This window comes from Moschus berezovskii, chromosome 4 (genome assembly GCF_049115385.1).
Source record: "Moschus berezovskii isolate FMDL1 chromosome 4, NW_MosBer_1.0, whole genome shotgun sequence".
NCBI classification, from domain to species: Eukaryota; Metazoa; Chordata; class Mammalia; order Artiodactyla; family Moschidae; genus Moschus; species Moschus berezovskii.
The window spans coordinates 83,883,729-83,893,739 of NC_142463.1; positions in this window are offsets into that span (position 1 = coordinate 83,883,729).

Sequence of the window (10,011 nt, forward strand, 5' to 3'; positions counted from 1 at the left end):
CCTAGCAGCTTCCACCACACTTTTATTTAGGGACTGTATGATCATTTTGCAGTAGTCTAACACATATTCCAGTGATAGTTTGCCTTTTCTGCTTGTAAGAACTTAATTAGCACCATTAACCAAAGACCCATAGAAAGCTCTATCCACTGACAGAGACTCCTTTATAATATTCCCTGTTACACAAGGTCTCTCATAATGTAAAAGACCTATTTTTCAGAAAAAAAAAAAATAAAAGGTCACACAGAGTCGGACACGACTGAAGTGACTTAGCAGCAGCAGCAGCAGTAGACATATGAATCTGGGATTTGTTCATTCTATTAGTCAGAACCCAACGGTGATTGAAGGGTCAACTGAGCTGTCCTTTTGGAGATGATGCCATGTAAATAAAGATAGAGTGCTATTCTCCAGGATATGGTATACAGTCTGAATTAATGATAATGATATGACGATATTTCCCCAGGAAACAGGCAGTAAGGATTGGAGTAGGATTGTCTCTGTTTATCATCATACTCAGAAATCTGTTTCAGGGAATGTGTGCTTTATATCACTGCAACAATGAACTCTGGTGATTTAGAGATTTCAATCCCAGATAAAGAATTATTCCACCAGGAGCACAGCAAGCAACCCTCTAAGTTTTAAGCTTTCATTTGATCATTACAAGCAAGGGGGGAAAATTACCATCTTTGCAGGCAGGCTTTTACTACACAATGTTGTTATTTAGTTGTTCAGTTGCTCAGCCACGTCCAACTCTGCAACCCCATGGACTGCAGCATACCATGCTTCCTTGTCCTTCACCATCTCTCGGAGCTTGTTCAAATTCATGTCCGTTGAGTCAGTGATGCCATCCAACCATCTTGCTCTCTGTTGCCCCCTTCTCCTCCTGCCTTCAAGCTGTCCCAGCATTAGAGTCTTTTCTAATGAGTCAGCTCTTCACATCAGGTAGACAAAGTATTGGAGCTTCAACTTCAGCATCAGTTTTTCCAATGAGTGTTCAGGATTGATTTCCAGAGATCAGTGGTTTGATCTCCTTGCAGTCCAAGGAACTCTCAAGAGTCTTCTCCAACACCACAGTTCAAAAGCATCAATTCTTTGGTGCTCAACCTTCTTTATGGTCCATCTCCCACATCCTTCCATTACTACTGGAAAAACCATAGCTTTGACTTCATGGACTTCCATTGGCAAAGTGATGTCTCTGCTTTTTAGTATGCTGCCTAGGTTTGTCATAGCTTTTCATCCAAGGAGCAAGCGTCTTTTAATTTCATGGCTGTAGTCACCATCTGCAGTGATTTTGGAGTCCAGGATCCAAAAATGACTATTACTACACAATAGGGGCAGGGGAAACTTTGGTATTCTGTCAATGTATTTATCTCTTGGAATGCCTTCATCTTATATCCACAGTAAATGAACAAGTGTTTTAGCTCTGGTCTGAGTAGGGTCTAATAATCAGAGGTTCAGACTGTTCAAGGGGTGAGGTTCTGAAGTTAGGGAAGTCACCTAAACCAGCGGCAGTGTTGGCCTATGGTAGAGAGATTTTAAAATGGATAATACAAGAGGCAGACAAAAAAATCCTATGTGTGGCCTTGAGAACAGGTTTAGAGGTATAGGTCTCTTTCTCCTTGTAGGTTTATTCAGGAAAATAGACTGACCAGAATATTGGAGAAAATATTTCCAGGACTTCTTATATGAAGAAAATGAATTAATGAATCACAAAACTTGGACTGAAGTTGATGCATTGGTGTGCCACCCAGAAACTCCCTCTGGTATTAAGATACTCACTTCCCCAGCTGTTTAGAGTGAGTGATGCTAATATCCCTCAGCCAAGTCCCTACATAAATACTGTCTTTAGCAGAAGAGAGCTGCTTTACCCCATGCCACACTCCTTTCTCAAAAGCTGCTTCATCCAAAGACTGATGCTTGTAACATATGAAGCTTAGAATGATTCCCTCAGAGATGGACAACTACAAAATGCCACACTAGCTCTAGAACTCCCTATGCTATCTGTGAGGTCTTTTTTGCAATGTTTCCCAGTTCTGCTCTTCTCTCTACTCAACCCACCCACATTAGTGACTCTGTATGTGTTGATCCCACAGGTACTTTCAGTAGGATTTCTACACATAAAGCTCTATCTCTGGACACTCTCTAGAGAATCTGATCTAAGACAAATATAAGAAGCATGTGAAAGCCATAAGATAATTTTTCAGGATATCAAATGATATTTATTACAAATTTTATGGTATGTTCTCTATTTCTTAATGATTACCTATTTATATATCAGAGACTCTTGTTTGAAGCACCAGTGGTTTTCTGGATTAGCCATTAGTATGACAACTACTGCCACAAATTCCATTCTTCCTCTGAGCAAATTACCTGTCCTTCTATAGCAGCAGCCCACAGAATTGAAGTGTAAAACTGACAAACCAATTTTTCAAATGAATTTCAGACACTCCAGCCAAAAGTAGACAGAGGTAGAAGGAATATTGTTCACACAAGAGATATAGATTTTTTGCTTTGACTGCTTACAAGAACTTGAGATGATAAATGAACTGATAGCAACAGCATCTGTATTTTCAGGGAAATGTCTTTATGTTTCATTTATCTGGTTATTGAAATACACAGAATATTTGAATAGTATTCAAGAACCCACATGTAAAAAACTGGTAATGTTTCATCCATCCTACCTATATTCCACAAATAATATGTGATATAATGCAGAATCTCATAAGTACATTCTAATATTTAATTAAAGATATTTTATCCTTCATTCTTGACATATTTGTATCCTTATAGGATTTTTTTCCTTAATATCTTTTCCCTATAGAATTATTCATTTTTTATTTTCTGATTTTCATTTGTCTTTTTGTTAATTGTCAATATGTGTATTTTGTTGTTTATAATTATAAGGTTCATAATATTTTTTTCATGATACTATTACTTAAGCAAAGAAGACAAGATTTTTTTTTTAAAAAATTGGGCCCTGGCATTTCATTTAACACTGGTAACTTGGTGATTTGGATTATTTCTTGCTTACTTCACGCATCTACACAGTATGGAAGTTCTGTGCTTTTGTTCTCATCTTCCACTTGAAATTTTTCTTCAATGGCCCTAAAATTCATGCCTGCTTTTCAGGTATGGTTTCTTTCCAAGAACTTATTGACACATCTACATTGTACACTTTATTATATATAAATAAAATAAATCCTCTTTCAACAACTTTCCACCAACATGTTTGCAATTATACTTTTTTACTCTCTGTTACTTTTTCCTTTAAAAAAACATAGAGCAGATAATAAAACCTATCTGGTCAAATTGTTTCTATTTTCCTTTATAATTGATATCATTTCTAATTTTTAATACTCCTTCACCCAAGAATTTGAGACATATAGCATTCTATTTGCTATTTTAAAATGTAACCTTCAATTAAATTTTATTTTTAAAAGATATGAAATAATTATTTAAGTTAACTCACTTATTTCAAATTTAAAGACACTATTTCCAATATTATTTTTAAAATATTATCTTTCACTCCCATTAATTTGGTATTTCTACTTTATTGTTTGTTTAATTCTTTTATATTGAGTTGGTTCAAAATTTGGTATCATCTTACAGAAAAACCTTAATGAACCTTTTGGCCAACCCAATATTTTAAAATCTGTTTGAGGGAAATTTTTGTTCAATTCCTCTGTTTACGTTATCAAATTTTTTAAAAAATCATGTGTTTTATTACAAATCACCTTGAGATGACTTTAAAGAGCTATTATTGGCATGATCAAGTTTTCTCTTCTATAAAATGTGATAACAATATGATTAAATCTTACTGTAAGAATGAAATGTAAGCTTATATCATACCCATCATTAGAATCTGCAAATGATAATTCATTACTGTTCATCAATTTATGTATTTGTTTAACAAATACAAATTAATTTAGGTTCTACTTTATTTCTGCACTATGCTGGCATTGGAATATATTCAGTTCAGTTCAGTCTAATATGTACTTAGTGAGTGTCACAGTACTTCAGTTCAGTTGCTCAGTCGTGTCCGATTCTTTGCCACCCCATGGACTGCAGCATGCCAGGCCTCCTTGTCTGTCACCAACTCCCGGACTTTATTCAAATTCATGTCCATTAAATCAGTGATGCCATCCAACCGTCTCATCCTCTTCTCCTCCTTCCCTCAATCTTTCCCAGCATCAGGGTCTTTTCAAATGAGTCAGTTTGTCACATCAGGTGGCCAAATTATTAGAGCTTCAGCTTCAACATCAGTCCTTCCAATGACTATTCAGGACTGATCTCCTTTAGGATGGACTGGTTGGATCTCCTTGCAGTCCAAGGGACTCTCAAGAATCTTCTCCAACACCACAGTTGAAAACCATCAATTCTTTGGTGCTCAGCTTTCTTTATACTCCAACTCTCACATCCGTATATGACTACTGGAAAAACTGTAGCCTTGACTAGATGGACTTTTGTTGGTAAAGTAATGTCTCTGCCTTTTAATATGCTGTCTAGGTTGGTCTTATCTTTTCTTCCAAGGAGTAAGTGGAATATATTAGTGAGAGTAATTTTTGAAACAAATAGGCTTTGCTTCCCAAGATGTCAGTGTGTTTTGATAAATGAGGACAAATAGAGACATGTTACTGTTGGATACATGCTAAAATAGGTGCATATTTGTGTGCTAAATTAAAGAAAAGGAATCCAGATAACCCAATTTGTGGATCTCCAAAATGATGTGACTAAAAAGAGGTGGTGCTTGAGTTGAGACATGTATATTCTCAAGAGTACACTGTTAACCTAGGGGGCCAAACTTTAAGGCATACTGTCAATGCTCTGAGAGTAAATCTTAGATGTATTCCTATGGGGAAAAAAAAAAAGTCCTGGTTTCTGAAACATGTAGTTCACAATTGTCTTTGGATCTAGTGATCAATTAACATTATCCTTCTTTATTGTCGTCAGTCTTCTATACGTACCATTTCTACTAAATCTTAAGACAGCATCTCAGCCATTGCACTGAAACTACCTGCTAGCAGCAGCTAGGATGGCCAGTATTCTGTCAGGTTTTCACAGTTTGGTAGAAAATGGTAAAAATTATTTTTCAAAGATTTTTTTGCTATCTTTTCCTGTTCTGTTTTCTATTTGCATTTGCTAATAGTTAATATCCAACATGGAGTTTTATTGCAACTGCTTTAATGTCTAATTTAGTATGAGGTGATATCTTTATAATGTTCAATCTTCTCATTCTAGAAATCTCTTTATTGCTTTATTCAAGTCTTTGTATTTTCCAGGAAATATTTGTGGGTTAACTATTTGAGTATCATACATTTTATGCATGCATGCTAAGTTGCTTCAGTTGTGTCCAAATCCGTGAGACTCTTAAGACTGCAGCCTGCCAGGTTCCTCTGTCCAAGGTCTTCTCCAGGCAAGAATACTGGAGTAGGTTGCCATGCCTCCCTCCAGGTGATCTTCCCAACCCAGGAACTGAATCTGTGTCTCTTATGTCTCTTGCATTGGCAGGCAGTTTTTTTACCACTAGCACCACCAGGGAAGCCCCTAAATATTTTATATGATAATGTTTTTAAAGTATGTAAGCTTTTTTATTATTGTTGTTTTGAGTAGAATCTGTTTCAACATAATCTACTTCCTAATGGGGATTGGTTGTAAGTTGCAATGATACAAGAGGCTGAATTACTAATGATCAGTGAGAAATAAAAATCATACACGCACAGATATATAAGCATCTGCTTTGGGAAGGCTCCAAACTGTCAAATGAAACTTCGAAAAGCCACTTTTTGTGCATTGGGACACATTTTGAATTTGTAGTACAAGATATTCTAACAGTAGGGCAAGCTCAGAGAACATACTTAAGGTTGGGAATCATAGTTTACATTTTCAGTTTTCACAATGCTCTCTCTGATAAGTCTACATATTCCTGGTTATTCACAGTAAGCAACCCAAATAGATTAAATATATCTTGCTAAAAATATTTTCTTAAGAACTCCCTCAAGTATCTTACTGCTATCATATCACATCCAAATGTTCATGAGGGAGTCTGAAAGTGGTGTCTCTCTTTTAATTAAATTGTTAATAACTATATGCTTCCATCACTCAGAAAATAAAAACTTATGACTTTGCACAGTACTTCTGTTTCATTTATTTTAGCATATTCCTTAAGAAATAATTTTAATATTTGTTGTAATTTTACTCTATATTGATCAATTATTAATTTATCTATTTATAAAATGGAAATAGCATAAGGTTTACATTATTCATTTTCTTTTCTACCCTTTCAATTCTGCTTCTCTGCCTTCTCTTTGAATTTTAATTCTTATGTGTAATTTCTTTGCAATCTTCAAGAAATGGTTTCCCTTTCCATCTCTAATGTGTTCTTATCTCCTGAACATTTGCTTTGTCTTATTTTACGTATTATTTCTAGGTCTCCAGTTTGAGAACACTATTTTGTTTGTTCTAGAAAACTGTATTTTTGTAAAAAACAGAAAAAGAGATTTTTTTCCTTCAATTGTTCAAATTGATGATCACTATATTTACTTTTTTGGGGGGGGTCAGTTCAGTTGACTCTCCCCGACCCCATGAATCACAGCGCGCCAGGCCTCTGTCCATCACCAACTCCCAGAGTTCACTCAAACTCACTTCCACAGAGTCAGTGATGCCATCCAGCCATCTCATTCTCGGTCGTCCCCTTCTCCCCCTGCCCCCAACCTTTCCCAGCATCAGAGTCTTTTCCAGTGAGTCAACTCGTCGCATGAGGTGGCCAAAGTATTGCAGTTTCAGCTTTAGCATCAGTCCTTCCAATGAACATCCAAGATCGATCTCCCTTAGAATGGACTGGTTGGATCTCCTTGCAGTCCAAGGGACTCTCAAGAGTCTTCTCCAACACCACAGTTCAAAAGCATCAATTCTTCAGCGATCAGCTTTCTTCACAGTCCAACTCTCACATCCATACATGACCACGGGAAAAACCATAGCCTTGACTAGACGGACCTTTGTTGGCAAAGAAACGTCTCTGCTTTTTAATATATTATCAAGGTTGGTCATAACTTTCCTTCCAAGGAGTAAGCGTTTTTTAATTTCATGGCTGCAATCAGCATCTGCAGTGATTTTGGAGCCCCCAAAAATAAAGTCTGACACTATTTCCACTGTTTTTCCATCTATTTCCCATGAAGTGATGAGACCAGATGTCATGATCTTTGTTTTCTGAATGTTGAGCTTCAAGCCAACCTTTTCACTCTCCTCTTTCACTTTCATCAAGAGGCTTTTGAGTTCCTCTTCACTTTCTGCCATAAGGGTAGTGTCATCTGCATATCTGAGATTATTGATATTTCTCCCAGCAATCTTGATTCCAGCTTGTGCTTCTTCCAGCCCAGCGTTCCTCATGATGTACTCTGCATATAAGTTAAATAAGCATGGTGACAGTATACAGCCTTGACGCACTCCTTTTCCTATTTGGAACCAGTCGGTTGTTCCATGTACAGTTCTGACTGTTGCTTCCTGACCTGCATACAGGTTTCTCAAGAGGCAGGTCAGGTGGTCTGGGATTCCCATCTCTTTCAGAATTGTCCACAGTTTATTGTGATCGACACAGTCAAAGGTTTGGCATAGTCAATGAAGCAGAAATAGATGTTTTTCTGGAACTCTCTTGCTTTCTCCATGACCCAGCGGATGTTGGCAATTTGATCTCTGGTACCTCTGCCTTTTCTAAAACTTGCTTGAACATCTGGGAGTTCACGGTTCACATATTGCTGAAGCCTGGCTTGGAAAATTTTGACCATGACTTTACTAGTGTGTGAGATGAGTGCAATTGTGTGGTAGTTTGAGCATTCTTTGGCATTCCCTTTCTTTGGGATTGGAATGAAGACTCACTTTTTCCAGTCCTGTGGCCACGGCTGAGTTTTCCAAATTTGCTGGCATATTGAGTGAGCACTTTCACAGTATCATCTTTCAAGATTTGAAATAGCTCAACTGGAATTCCATCACCCCCTCTAGTTTTGTTCATAGTGATGCTTTCTAAGGCCCACTTGACTTTACATTCCAAGATGTCTGGCTCTAGGTCAGTGATCACGTTATCGTGACTATCTTGCTCATGAAGATCTTTTTTGTACAGTTCTTCTGAGTATTCTTGCCACCACTTCTTAATATCTTCTGCTTCTGTTAGGTCCCTACCATTTCTGTCCTTTATCGAGCCCATCTTTGCATGAAATGTTCCCTTGGAATCTCTAATTTTCTTGAAGAGATCTCTTGTTTTTCCTATTCTGTTGTTTTCCTCTATTTCTTTGCATTGATCACTGAGGAAGGCTTTCTTATCTCTCCATGCTATTCTTTGGGACTCTGCATTCAGATGCTTATATCTTTCCTTTTCTCCTTTGCTTTTCACTTCTCTTCTTTTCACAGCTATTTGTAAGGCCTCCTCAGACAGCCATTTTGCTTTTTTGCATTTCTTTTCCATGGGGATGGTCTTGGTCCCTGTCTCCTTTACAATGTCACGAACCTTCGTGCAGAGTTCATCAGGCACTCTATCTATCAGATCTAGTCCCTTAAATCTATTCCTCACTTCCACTGTATAACCATAAGGGATTTGATTTAGGTCATACCTGAATGGTCTAGTGGTTTTCCCTACTTTCTTCAATTTAAGTCTGAATTTGGCAATAAGGAGTTCATGACCTGAGCCACAGTCAGCTCCTGGTTTTGTTTTTGCTAACTTTATACAGCTTCTCCATCTTTGGCTGCAAAGAATATAATCAATCTGATTTCGGTGTTGACCATCTGGTGATGTCCATGTGTAGAGTCTTCTCTTGTGTTGTTGGAAGAGGGTGTTTGCTATCACCAGTGCGTTCTCTTGACAAAACTCTATTAGCCTTTGCCCTGCTTCATTCCGTGCTCCAAGGCCAAATTTGCCAGTTACTCCAGGTGTTTCTTGACTTCCTACTTTTGCATTCCAGTCCCCTATAATGAAAAGGACATCTTTTTTGGGTTAGTTCTAAAAGGTCTTGTAGGTCTTCATACAACCATTCACCTTCGGCTTCTTCAGCGTTACTGGTTGGGGCATAGGCCTGGATTACTGTAATATTGAATGGTTTGCCTTGGAAACGAACAGAAATCATTCTGTCACTTTTAAGATTGCATCAAAGTACTGCATTTCGGACTCTTTTGTTGACCATAATGGCTACTCCATTTCTTCTAAGGGATTCCTGCCTACAGAAATAGATATAATGGTCATCTGAGTTAAATTCACCCATTCCAGTCCATTTTAATTCACCGATTCCTAGAATGTCTATGTTCACTCTTGCCATCTCCTGTTTGACCACTTCCAATTTGCCTTGATTCATGGACCTAACATTCCAGGTTCCTATGCAATATTGCTCTTTACAGCACCGGACCTTGCTTCTATCACCGGTCACATCCACAACTGGGTATTGGTTTTGCTTTTGCTCCATCCCTTCCTTCCTTCTAGAGTTATTTCTCCACTGATTTCCAGTAGCATACTGGGCACCTACCGACCTGGGCAATTCCTCATTCAGTATCCTATCATTTTGCCCTTTGTTACTGTTCATGGGGTTCTCAAGGCAAGTATACTGAAGTGGTTTGCCATTCCCTTCTCCAGTGGACCACATTCAGCTGTGGTCCATGTGATCAGATCGACTAGTTTCCTGTGATTATGATTTCAGTGTGTCTGCCCTCTGATGCCCCCTCACAATACCTACCGTCTTATTTGGGTTTCTCTTACCTTGGTCGTGGAAAATCTCTTCACAGCCGCTCCAGCAAAGTGCAGCCGCTGTACCTTACCTTGGATGAGGGGTATCTCCTCAAGGCCGCCCCTGACCTTGAACGTGGGGCAGCTCCTCTCGGTCGCTGGCCCTGGTCTCAGACGTGGGGTAGCTCCTCTCAGCTGCACATCTTTGCCTGGTCGGTTGCGCCACCGAGCCGGCGTCTCTGGCGTCTGCGCCGCCGGGGGCCGGTGTCTCTGGCGTCTGCACTGCCGTGGCCGGCGAATATAAACTCACAATT